The sequence below is a fragment of the Nicotiana attenuata genome, chromosome 6, assembly GCF_001879085.1.
Source record: "Nicotiana attenuata strain UT chromosome 6, NIATTr2, whole genome shotgun sequence".
NCBI classification, from domain to species: domain Eukaryota; kingdom Viridiplantae; phylum Streptophyta; class Magnoliopsida; order Solanales; family Solanaceae; genus Nicotiana; species Nicotiana attenuata.
The window spans coordinates 25,321,161-25,333,740 of NC_031994.1; the positions used below are offsets into that span (position 1 = coordinate 25,321,161).

At 39.4% G+C, this 12,580-nt stretch overlaps 1 long non-coding RNA gene across 2 annotated transcripts; it reads left to right on the forward strand.

The window, feature by feature from the left end:
- LOC109228211 lies at positions 938-4,232 on the forward strand. 2 transcript variants are annotated; one of them, XR_002068339.1, is made up of 4 exons: positions 938-1,272; positions 1,426-1,532; positions 1,826-1,895; positions 4,151-4,232. It is a non-coding gene; the product is annotated as an uncharacterized LOC109228211 (long non-coding RNA). The 2 variants fall into 2 exon arrangements; XR_002068338.1 differs by lacking the exon at positions 4,151-4,232 and having other exon boundaries at positions 1,826-2,558.

A 12,580-nucleotide genomic window follows, 5' to 3' on the forward strand; every position in this document is an offset into this window, starting at 1 on the left:
CTTGTTTCAGAAGTCAAATATGTGTTTCTAGGCCTTAAAGACCTCCTTTTGTCTCACCTCAATTTGTGTGCGCAGTCGGGGCGCGTTTCCGGAAAGCTTTTATGTGAAATTTAAGAAAAATATTGAATTTTGCCTTTAAAATTGATTAAAGTTTACTTCGGTCTACATTTTTGGTAAATGGACCCAGATCCGTGATTTGACGGTCTCGTAGGGTCCGTAGTAAAATATGGGACTTGGGCATTTGCCCGAAAACGAAATCCGAGGTCCCTAGCCGGAGTAAAGAATTTTTAAAGAAAATTGTTTGCTAGAAAAATATAAGGATTTTTGGAAATGAAATGGTGTGTGATCTTGATGGTATCGGGCCCATATTGTGGTTCCGGAGCCCGGTACATGTTTAAAATAATATTTACGTCGAATCTGTGAAATTTGATAAGAATCGGAGTTGATTTGATATAAATCGGACCCTAGGTTGAGGAAATGGAAAATTTGAACTATCTTATGAATTTCAAGAATTTGAGGTTAAATTCGTAGTTGTTGATGTTATCACTACAACAAATTTGGGCTAAAGCCACAGTTATTTTAGACCACGCTTGAAAAGCTTTATCAAAAATGTCTATGGGAACGCTTTTGTAAGGGTGGTCTTTAGTAATAGCTTTTGGCCACAGTTCTTAGGTAACGCTTGTAAAATGTTATCTTTAACGGTAAAGAGCACACTTTTTAAGCGATGACACTTCATAATATGTTTGGCAACACTTAGTAAGATGTTAGGCAACACTTCACATGTGTTCCTTTTAGTATTTTCTAAAACATCACTATTTAAGCGTGCCTTAAACTATTTCCTAGAAGTTCCCGCTAAATTTTTCCCAAAAAATGTTTCCACCAAAAATTTTAAAAACAATTTACCCCGCTAAAATCTAGGAGCGGATTTTTTGGGGAAAGATAGCAGGAGGCAAATATCCATGCTTCTCTTCTTCTTTCGTCTTGTTATTCAGAAAAAAATAAAGTTCTTATTCCATCAGTGAGAAATCGATTCAATCAGAAAGTCAATCTAAGTTATCTCTTCTTGAGATGCTCTCTGGTCGTATGCGTATTGTTCTATTATGTCGTTCTGTGCTATTATGTCTTCGTTTGATTGTGTTCTAACGCCATCTGTTTCATCAGCAAGTTAACAAGTCGATTCCATCTGCAAGCTTTGAGATCGATTTCATCGGCACGCTAGTTTGGGGATTTCGATGTGGTTTAGGGCTGACTTCGTTTCCCAAAAACTTATGGGTAAGATATCTTTAAAAATTTCCTTTCAGTTTAATGGCTTTGCTATTTGGATTCTCTGGAATTCCTTTTCATCTTAAGGGAATGCCCTTTTTATTCTAGTTATATTTTCATTTGTTCGTCAATTTGTCAATTTGTCTGTAATGTTTATTGCAGGAACTGAAAGTTCCATATCTTATATACTGTGGAGTTTTGATGGAACATGATAACTTAAAATGGCCCTGCAGAACGGTTTGACAGCTCTCCAACAGAGAAAACTTAATGTAAGTCTAGATAGTAATTTGATGGTTTCAGCCTTGATAAAGGCTTTCTTGAAAATTCTTGATTAATCATAAGAGAATTTTAGTTCATCAAGCTATTTGGTGTAATATATGGTAGAAGATTGAAAATATATAGCGATTTGAACTTAATAATATGGAAGAAAAACTTGACAACTAAGCTACCCCCATATTGTGTTTGCAATTGTGGAATGAACCTAAACAGTTGGGACATCTCACTCTTATGGAGAAAACTTGATATATATCTAACACTTGTGTGTAACTTGAAATTGTTGTAGGGTGAGTAATTGATAGCAAATATATAATCCACCAGGGCATTCAAAATTCGGGTATTCCATCATTAGAAAGGTAATAGTCTACACTATATCCATAGAAGCCATGTTATTATTATGATTATAGTTTACATAATGATCTTATTAGAAGTTTATAGACTTCTAATAAAAGAGACTACATTTTTTCGATTGTAAACTTCCAGTCTAATCATTGTTGAAATTCCATTGTAAACAAAAAGACTACATATTTCTTTTGTTTCGCCAAAACAAGAGTTTGAGCTCGGAGACTGATCACTTCCGGTAGTGGTATCAGGATGTTTTTCCTACTATTTTCATCCTGATATATAATGATTGTGGTTGATTAATTCTCCCCCTCACCCTTGGAATCACGTAAGACTCTTACTGCAACATAGATTTCTTTGGAAAGTTTGCTTTTTTAAACAATTCCATGACTTCCTTCTCCTATGTTTTCCGTAAAATCATCTATTTTCTTAAATATTTTGCATAAGAATATCTAGTTGGTCTTGTGACCTTGTAGTCTTCTAAAAACTTTCAAGTCTAACTTGATCCTCTCTTCATTTTTAATTGTCAAATTAAATTGATAAAATGTGAGAATAAAGTTTGATCCTATTCATGGAGATTCCGTAACTATTCAAAAAATGGAAAGTTCGACACAATTGGGATTTTTTTTTTTGGAAATTGGAAGCAGTTACTAATTCATGATCTGGCATTTACAGAATGAAAACTTCATTCTCAATTCTACGAGAATTTTTATGAAAGCCTTTCATTCGCTTCTCTTCGATGGAAGTTTGATTTTCCCAGAATGTATCCTAATTTTTGGCCTAATTCTTCTTTTGATGATCGATTCAACCTCTGATAAAAAAGATATACCTTTGGTTATATTTCATCTCTTCAACAAGTTTAGTAATGAGCATAACGACCCTATTGTTCCGATGGAGAGAAGAACCTATGATTAGCTTTTCGGGAAATTTCCAAACGAACAATTTCAACGAAATCTTTCAATTTCTTATTTTACTATGTTCAACTCTATGTATTCCTCTATCCGTGGAGTACATTGAATGTAAGAAATGGCTATAGCAGAGTTTCTGTTATTCGTATTAACAGCTACTCTAGGGGAATATTTTTATGCGGTGCTAACGAATTAATAACTATGTTTGTAGCCTCATTAGACCGTACATCTTTCTTGGTATATCCAGATAATAGGTAGGAGCATAAACTGAAACATGTATTTGTCGAGAAGTGCAAAATCGTATGGATACAATTCTCATTTTGTATCTTAATTAATTGGATCGTTTCTTTATGGATTCCTATCCCAAACTGTTCGAGATGTGTTTCCGAGTATTCCTTGATCATTTAGTCCAAGAAGAGGAGTTCCTCTAATTCTATAAATTTTTCTAGAAGACTCTATTCTTGAATATTATTCAAAAAAAATTCAAATTCCCCAGTATTCCACCAATTAGTAACCCAAGATTCCAGACATTTATTAACTGAGAAAGAAATCCACCAGGGCAAAAATACTATAGATGCAAGATAGTGGAAACAAGAATGGTGCCTAAAGTTACATCTACAAAATTGAATAAAACATGTCTTAAATATGAAGGAAAATCAAATAGGAAATGAATAGAGTAAGAACTTCGAAGAAGTTGAGATTTTGAGAAAACTGACCTGCAATCAAGGGCTTCTTAGTAATATCTTTGATGCTCAAATTTATAGTTTCTGTGAAGTGTTTTGTTATCCATATCAATGATGGAAAAAGAAAAAAAATGTAAGGCATATATAGTAAGACAATATCTTGATTCTATCCTTAAAACCACAATCCAATCTTTTGAACTCAAATAGAAAGTCTATCACATGGTATATCGGCTCATGGTGATCTCTGTTTATATGCAGATTAAGATTAAATATATTGTATTTTAGTCTTCATCTCTGTAAAAAAAATCTCCTTATACAGCTACATGGATATAATATACTGCCTTTTTATCTTTGCTTTCTATGAAACGTTTTGACTACTCAAAGAGAAGAACACCCCTATAAATGAACAAAGTCGATGAGTTAATGTTTTTATACATAGTTATGGTCCATTATCGTTGGTACCTAAGTTCTTATTAAGCCTAGCTTGTGCATTTCTTTGGTTTGGTGATTTCTATTGCATGTTGGATTAAACAGGATATAGCAGGGTGCATCCAATCTAACGTATATTCATGATCTAGTTAGTCAAGTTTTTTCAATCCATGCTCTTGTATATTCATGATACTATATGAATACATACTCTATATTGTTTCTAATTTTAATTTGATTTTGAATGTGCAGGAAATTGTGCATGATGTAATTTAACGTGATGTAATTTAAAATGGTGGCCCCAAGTCAATTTGATCTATTCAAGTGAATATAGAAGACTTTTGAAACAATTGAGATGTTTGTATATATTCGACGTTGTAGAGTTTATGTCACGATCCAATTCCCGAACCCGATCGTGATGGCGCCTCTCGTGAAGACAAGGCCAGCCAGCACAAAGGAAACACCTCTTTTAAAAAATTAATTAACATAAACAGATCTAAAGCATGTTTAAGATAGCTATAATTGCGGAAATAACGATAATAACAAGGATAACCATCCCGACACAGCCCAAACCGGAGTGTCACAAGTCATGAGCTACAACAGAATCTGCTATGAGTCTACAAATCATGAAGTCCAATACAATAGTCTGAAAACATAAATGATAGAGGATAAGGGAGACACGAGGCTGCGGACGTCAACAGCTACCTCGTAACTCCAAATCACTGCCTGGCCTGGAAGGATCAGTGCTCAGGAGCGGACTCTGCTATGCCTGAATCTGCACACACGGTGTAGGGAGTAATGTGAGTACTCTGACCCAGTGAGTAATAATTATAAATAATGACCGAAGGTATGAAAACACATAAAGGCACAAAGAAATTCTATATTAGGCAGTAAATCACTTAAAGCAGTAAAACCGTGAAGGATCAAATGAAATCTTTTTTAAGAAAAACAGGTAGATCAGGTAAAACAACACCTAAATAGCAAGTAGAAATCTGCCCCTCGGGCTCAATATCAATCGCTCGGAATAGTATCAGCCCCTCGGGCTCATCATCAGTCACTCAGCATAGTATCAGCCCTTCGGGCTCACTCTCAGTCACTCAACATAGTATCAGCCCCTCGGGCTCACTTTCAGTCACTCAGCATAGTATCAGCTCCTCGGGCTCACTCTCAGATCATGTGGGTACCCGCGCTCACTGTGGGTGTGCAGACTCCGGAGGGGCCCCTTACGGCCCAAGTGCTATACCAAGCCACCTCGTGGCATCATCACTCGGCACTCGGCCTCCCATCACTCAAGCCACCTCGTGGCACATAAAGTATCTCATATCACTCAGCATATCCTCACATATGGCCCTCGGCCTCACTCAGTCCAGAAATCATCACAAGCCCCCTCGGGCATCAGTAAAACAGTAGTGCTCAGCCCAAACAACATTGGAAATATCATTTAAGTCTAAAAATTCAAGTAAAAGTGGCTGAGTTTGTAAAGTAGTATTAATCAATAGGACTGAGTTCAAGTAATTATGTCAAAATAGTGGGGAAACAGTGATAAAAGTCCACGAAGGATTCAAATATTCGGTATGAAGCCCAAATATGGCGATAAGCCCAAATCATGATGATAACCAACAAGTCTCAGTCACATACGCGGTAAAAACATCATTCGGGACGGACCAAGTCACAATCCCCAATAGTAAACGACCCCGCGCTCGTCATTAAGCGCGTGTCTCACCTCAATATAGCACTACTTTGTGCAATCCGGGGTTTCAAACCCTTAGGACATCATTTACAATCATTACTCACCTCAAGCCGGCCAAAACTCTCGCTCGCTATGCCCTTGCCTCTCAAATCGGCCTCCTTGCGCGTCGAATCTGACCAAAACCACAACGAATACATCACAGTAGGCTAAGGGAACAAAACCCAATCGAAAATAATCGAAAAACATCAAAAATCCCAAAATTTGCAAAACCCGAGCCCCGGGCCCACTTCTCGAAACTCATAAATTTTCACATCAACGGGTTCCTTATCTCGCCACGAGTATATACATATCAAGAACTCTCAAATCCGAGCTCAAATGACCCATCAAAACCCAATCTAAAATCTCCAATTTCCAAGCCCTAGTTCTTCCCCTTTTTGCTAAGTTTTCATAAATTTTTAGGTTAATCACACAATTAAATCATGTTTCTAGTTCATAAAACTTACCTCCAATCAATCCTCTTCGAAACCCTCTTCAACTTCTTCCAAATAGCTCTCAAAATGTTCAACAATGGAGGAAAAATGGTTTAGACTCGCGGAGGAAATGTTTTAAAAACCCTTCTGCCCAGCTGTGCTTTTCTTCTATGCGATCGCGGCCCTAGGCTCGCGATCGTGAAGAGCAATATTCCAAGGCCTCCAAATTGGCCTATGCGAACGCGATCTTCCTGGTGCAAACACGATGAACAGATAAGCTGGGTCCCCAGGTCCTCTTACGCGAACGCGGACTCCTCAATGCAAACGCGAAGAACCAATAACTTCCCCTCTGAGATCGCGGGCCATCTATTGCGAACGCGTAGAGTAAAACTCCGGCCTGCTCAAATCCTTCTATGCGATCGCGGCCCCAGGCTCGCGATCGCGAAGGCCAAATTGAACCTGCAACATCTGCTGCATTTCTGCAATCTCTCCAAGACTCAAACTTCCCGTTTAGCCATCCGAAATCACCCCGAGGCCCCCGGGACCTCAACCAAAAGTACCAACACATCCTAAAACATCATCCAAACTTGTTCCAATCATCAAAACACCTCAAACAACACAAAAACCATCAATTCTCATCGAATTCAAGCCTAAGTTCTTCAAAAACTTCCGAAACACGCATTCGATCAAAAACCTAACCAAATCACCTCCGAATGGCCTGAATTTTTACACACACATCCCAAATCACCTAATGAAGCTACGGCAACTCTCGGAATTCCATTCCGACTCTCGGATCAAAATCTCACCTATCAACCGGAATTCGCCAAAATACTAACTTCGCCAATTCAAGCCTAATTCTACACCGGGCCCTCCACAACCACTTTCGATCACACTCCTAAGTCACAAATCATCTCCCAAAGCTAACCGAATCACTAGAAATCACATCCGAGCCCTCTAACACATAAGTCAACATCTGGTTGACTTTTCCAAACCAAACCTTCCTTAAAGAGACTAAGTGTCTCATTTCCTACCAAAACCAGTCCAACTTAACTCGACTGCACATGACATGGATAACGAAGCATCAAGAAGCATAAAATGGCGGAAACGGGGCGGTAACTCATAAGACGACTGGCCGGGTCGTCATATCCTCCCCAACTAAAACAAATGCTCATCCTCGAGCGGGTCAAGAAACATACCTGAAGCCTCAAACAGGTGAGGATATCGACTCCGCATCTCCCGCTCGGTCTCCCAAGTAGCCTCCTCCACGGGCCGACCTCTCCACTGCACATTCACCGAAGCTATATCCTTTGATCTCAACTTTCAAACCTAACGATCCAAAATAGCCACTGGCTCCACATCATAGGTCAAATCATCATCCAACTGGACCGTGCTGAAATCCAAAACATGGGACGGGTCCCCAACATACTTCCGGAGCATAGAACATGAAATACCGGATGCACGCCCGACAAGTTGGGTGGCAAGGCAAGCATATAAGCCACCTCTCCAATCCTCCTAAGTATCTCAAAAGGTCCAATAAACCGCGGACTCAACTTCCCTTTCTTCCCGAATCTTATAACATCCTTCATAGGCGAAACCGTTAGCTAGACTTTCTCACCAACCATATAAGACACCTCTCAAACCTTCCGGTCCGCATAACTCTTCTGACGCGACTGCGCTGTATGAAGCCTCTCCTGAATCAGCTTCACCTTCTCTAAGGCATCCTGAACCAAATCTGTCCCCAATAGCCTAGCCTCGCCGGGCTCGAACCAACCAACTAGAGATCTACACCGCCTCCCATACAACGCCTCATACGGAGCCATTTGAATGATCGACTGATAACTATTGTTGTAGGAAAACTCTGCAAGAGGCAAAAACTCATCCCAAGAACCTCCAAAATCAATAACACAGGCATGCAACATGTCCTCCAATATCTGAATAGTACGCTCGGACTGCCCGTCCGTCTGAGGATGAAATGCTGTGCTCAACTCCACCTGTGTACCCAACTCTCACTGAAAAGTCCTCTAAAACTGATAGGTAAACTGAGTACCTCTATCTGAGATAATAGACACTGGAACACCATGCAATCGAACAACCTCCCGGATAAAGATCCCTGCCAGCCGCTTCGAAGAATAGGTAGTACACACCGGAATGAAGTGCGCGGACTTGGTCAGTCGATCCACAATCACCCAAATCGAATCGAACTTCTTCAAAGTCCGAGGAAGACCACTCACAAAATCCATAGTGACTCTCTCCCACTTCCACTCGGGAATAATCATCCGCTGAAGTAAGCCACCCGGCCTCTGATGCTCATATTTCACCTGCTGATAGTTGATACACAGAGCCACAAATCCCACAATATCTTTCTTCATTCTTCTCCACCAATAGTGCTGCCTCAAATCCTGATACATCTTCGCGGCACCCGGATGAATAGAATACCGCGAGCTATGGGCCTCCTCCAGAATCAACTCCCTAAGCCCATCCACATTGGGCACACAAATCCAGCCCTGCATCCTCAACACACCATCTTCACCAATGGTCACGTCTCCGGCATCATCATGCTGAACCCTGTCCTTAAGGACAAGAAAATGCGGATCATCATACTGGCGCTCTCTGATGCGATCATATAAGGAAGACCGAGAAACCATACAAGCCAACACTCTGCTGGGCTCCGAAATATCTAATCTCACAAACGGATTGGCCAAAGCCTGAACATTAACTGCAAGGGGCCTCTCCCCAACTGGAATGTATGCCAAACTCCCCATACTCACTGCCTTTCGGCTCAAAGCATCGGCCACTACATTGGCCTTTCCCGGATGATACAATATGGTGATGTCATAATCCTTAAGCAACTCCAACCATCTACGCTGCCTCAAATTAAGATCCTTTTGCTTGAACAAATGCTGAAGACTGCGATGATTAGTGAATACCTCGCAAGATACGCCATACAAGTAATGCCTCCAAATCTTCAATGCATGAACTATGGCAGCCAACTCCAAATCATGAACAGGGTAGTTCTTCTCATGGGGATTCAACTGACGAGAGGCATAAGCAATCACTCTACCCTCCTGCATCAATACACAACCAATCCCAACTCTCGAAGCATCACAATACACTGTATAAGAACCTGAAGCTGATGGAAAAACCAATACTGGAGCTGTGGTCAAGGTTGTCTTGAGCTTCTGAAAGCTCTCCTCGCACTCGTCTGACCATACAAATGAAGCACCCTTCTGAGTCAACTTGGTCAAGGGTGATGCTATAGAGGAAAATCCCTGAACAAACCGGCGATAATAACCCATAAAACCAAGGAAACTACGAATCTCTGTGGCTGAGGATGGTCTAGGCCAACTCTGAACCGTCTCTATCTTCTTCGGATCAACCGGAATACCCTCGCTGGACACCACGTGTCCCAAGAAAGCCACTGAACCGAGCCAGAACTCACACTTGGAGAACTTTGCATAAAGCTTCTCTTCCCTCAACCTCTGCAATACAACTCGCAAATGCTCCACGTGCTCCTCCTGACTACGCGAATACACCAGAATATCATCAATGACACTACTAGAAATCCAGCGATTTCCCACGGAAGAATCGGTGGGAAATCCGTGGGAAATTTCAATATTCCCACGAATTTCCCAGGGGAGAAGCTCGGTGGGAAATTGGCTGGTGGGAAAATAGTTTCCCACGACATTCGTGGGTAATTCCCAGTGAGTTTCCCACTGGGGGTTTGGTGGTTTCACCTAGTGTAATTTCCCATGAATGTCGTGGGAAAAGTAATAAAAAATTAATTTAATTTTCTTAAGTTTCCCACCGAATCCGTGGGAAGTATTAAAAATAATTTAAATATTTTTTTTATTTTACCCATGGAAGCAGTGGGAAATATGTGTTATTTGGAAATAAACATATGAATATTCCCACGAAAATCAGTGGGAAATATTATAACATATGAATATTCCCACGAAAATTAGTGGGAAATATTGATCAGACCCTGGAAAAAAATGCCCGTAGTCGGTGGGAAATCCATGGGAAATATGGAAAATATTTTCGTGGCCAAATCTATTTTTAGAACTACACCACCTGCCAAACAGAAAGTACAACCAACAATACAAGACTAAAACAATTAAGCATTCAAATACCAAATTCAACATGCAATCCAATTCATTTCATAAACAACAACTAATCAATCCATTTTATAATTAATTCAATTAATCCAAAAGTAGAACAAAAACTCAAAAATCCAACATTCAATATTCAACATCCAAATACCATCCAAGACAAGCTAATAAAAGAAACTACTCCTTAGTTATCATCAGATGCTGGAGAACGGGGTACAGGAAATGCACCAAATTCTAAGAGGGAGTTTATCTGAGACTTGAGACTTTTAACATCACTAGTGACAAGTCTTAAGGCATCGTCCTTTCGCCTCATTTCTTCCTTTCTTAGCCTATCTTCTTCCTCCCTTCGCTTTGCCTCTTCTTCCCTTACAGCCCTTTCTTGAAGATACAACTCCGTCATTTCCGCTACCTTCCTATTCAATTGCTCAAACTCATCCAGATCAACCAAGTAATATGACGAAGAATAAGAACCAGACAATCCAAAAGTGCGACGGCCGAGACTAAACTCAGATCCAAGGCCGTAAACTCTCCCCTTATGCACGCCACCAGCTGCCTTAATCCACATGTCCATGATCTCCTCTTGGGTTGTTGGATTGGCCTACCTTGATCATCAATCGGCTGGCTTTGAATGAACTCTCCAAGATTCGTTGAATATCCTCTCAAGCATTCGTTTTGAAATTATCCTGTAAAAAAATTACAATTGATTATGTCCTTTTTGGTTTATCATCACTGTAGCTGCATGGATGAAGTTCACTGTAAGAGCAGCAAGTCAAAGAGTTTTCGAGGAAGAGGAGCCCCTATAAAGCATCAAAGAGAACTGTAAATTAGAACAAGAATAGTAACTGCAAATGGGATTTATGACAACACCAAAACTTACTCATATCAGTACACAGGAAGTGAAACAGAAAGATAAAGAAGCTGCAGAAAGTTCAATAGAAGGATGATCAAGAAATAACTGCTTCCCATGACTATAGCTGAGAAATAAAAGTCTAAAGCAGAAAAAAACACCTATTGCATGGCTGCAGCTAAATCAGGTTGGTTTTCAAGATAAGACAACATTTTCAGTTCTTAAGTATGAACCAAATAGATTATAGAGAAACATATATAAACTATTTTCTAATAGACTATATCTTGTTTGCTTTAAATTTCAACACATGTGCTATGCCAACTCTCTCTATTATTGTCCACCTTCTAATCAAATTTTTTTAAAATCTCCAGAACATTTTGTGTTTTCCTTGTATTTAAAAAAGATATATAATGAACCCTTATATACTATCGATGACATAATTTTGCTTACAAAAAATGGATGTGGTGTATGATTGATCAAAGTTAGCGAGAAGGCGAATCTGCTTAATCTGCCTTAATCTCACTCTTCCTACTAGATTCTAGATCGCTTTCATAAAAGCTGAAATAATCTTAATACATTATAGTATTGAGATTGGTGACTCACTTTAGTCTTTTTAGCATATACATTTCTGTCTATGCCATCTCATTATTTAGTTAATTACTTTATGGAGTGTTTCCAATCTACATCTTGGGTCTCTCACTGTGGTTTTACAGCTTTCTGAAAGAGAGAGCCAGAATTTTTCTTTTTAGGCCATCGCTACCTTATACCGAAACCAGAATTTGAAGTAAACTATTTTTCACTATTTTGTATTTTGGAATTTCATCATAAATTGGCTAGTTTGGGACCAAATGTGAAGCAAGTCACAGGGGTGATCATATATGCTTTCTTAGTGACATAATCTTATTAAGCATATATAATTTTCTGTCTTAGCTATCTCATTGATCTTAGCTACTGGAGAACCTGGCTGCTGTTACTTAATAGTGTTTCACAATTTACAAGCCTTTACGGCTCTAATGAGTCTATCCTAGTTGAGAGTATTCCAATTATATTTTCACAACTTTTGTGGGAAACAGTAATGATTTATAAAAGTTGTTTAATGATCTCTCAAACTTCAGGTTGAATATAACTAGCTAAATTGACTTAGTCTGCCAACTGCTGTCTCCTACACTGTATTTCTCCTTTATCTGAACTTGTCAAAATACATATATAGCATGATATTAATCCCTTAACCATTTAACATGACACATGATACATATAAAGTATGGGGAAGGCAGCTAGGCTGCTGCCCAAAATAGTTGAGCAGGGCAATCAAACCTTTAGATGTTTGGAAGATAATAGAAGCTGAAAGGCATATTCTTCAAAGGAATCCAAATATCAATTATGTGAAACAAAGAAGAGTACCCACTGGACCAAATGCCATACACAACAGAATATATTGTTACCTAATATGCATTACGCACATAAAATAAAGCTCATTAATCTTACATTGTAGTTCAGCACGCGGCTCGATTCAAGTCGTTTTTGTTCCATCCTTCACTTTCTGTTCGTGTGGGGGTTTATCCTTTC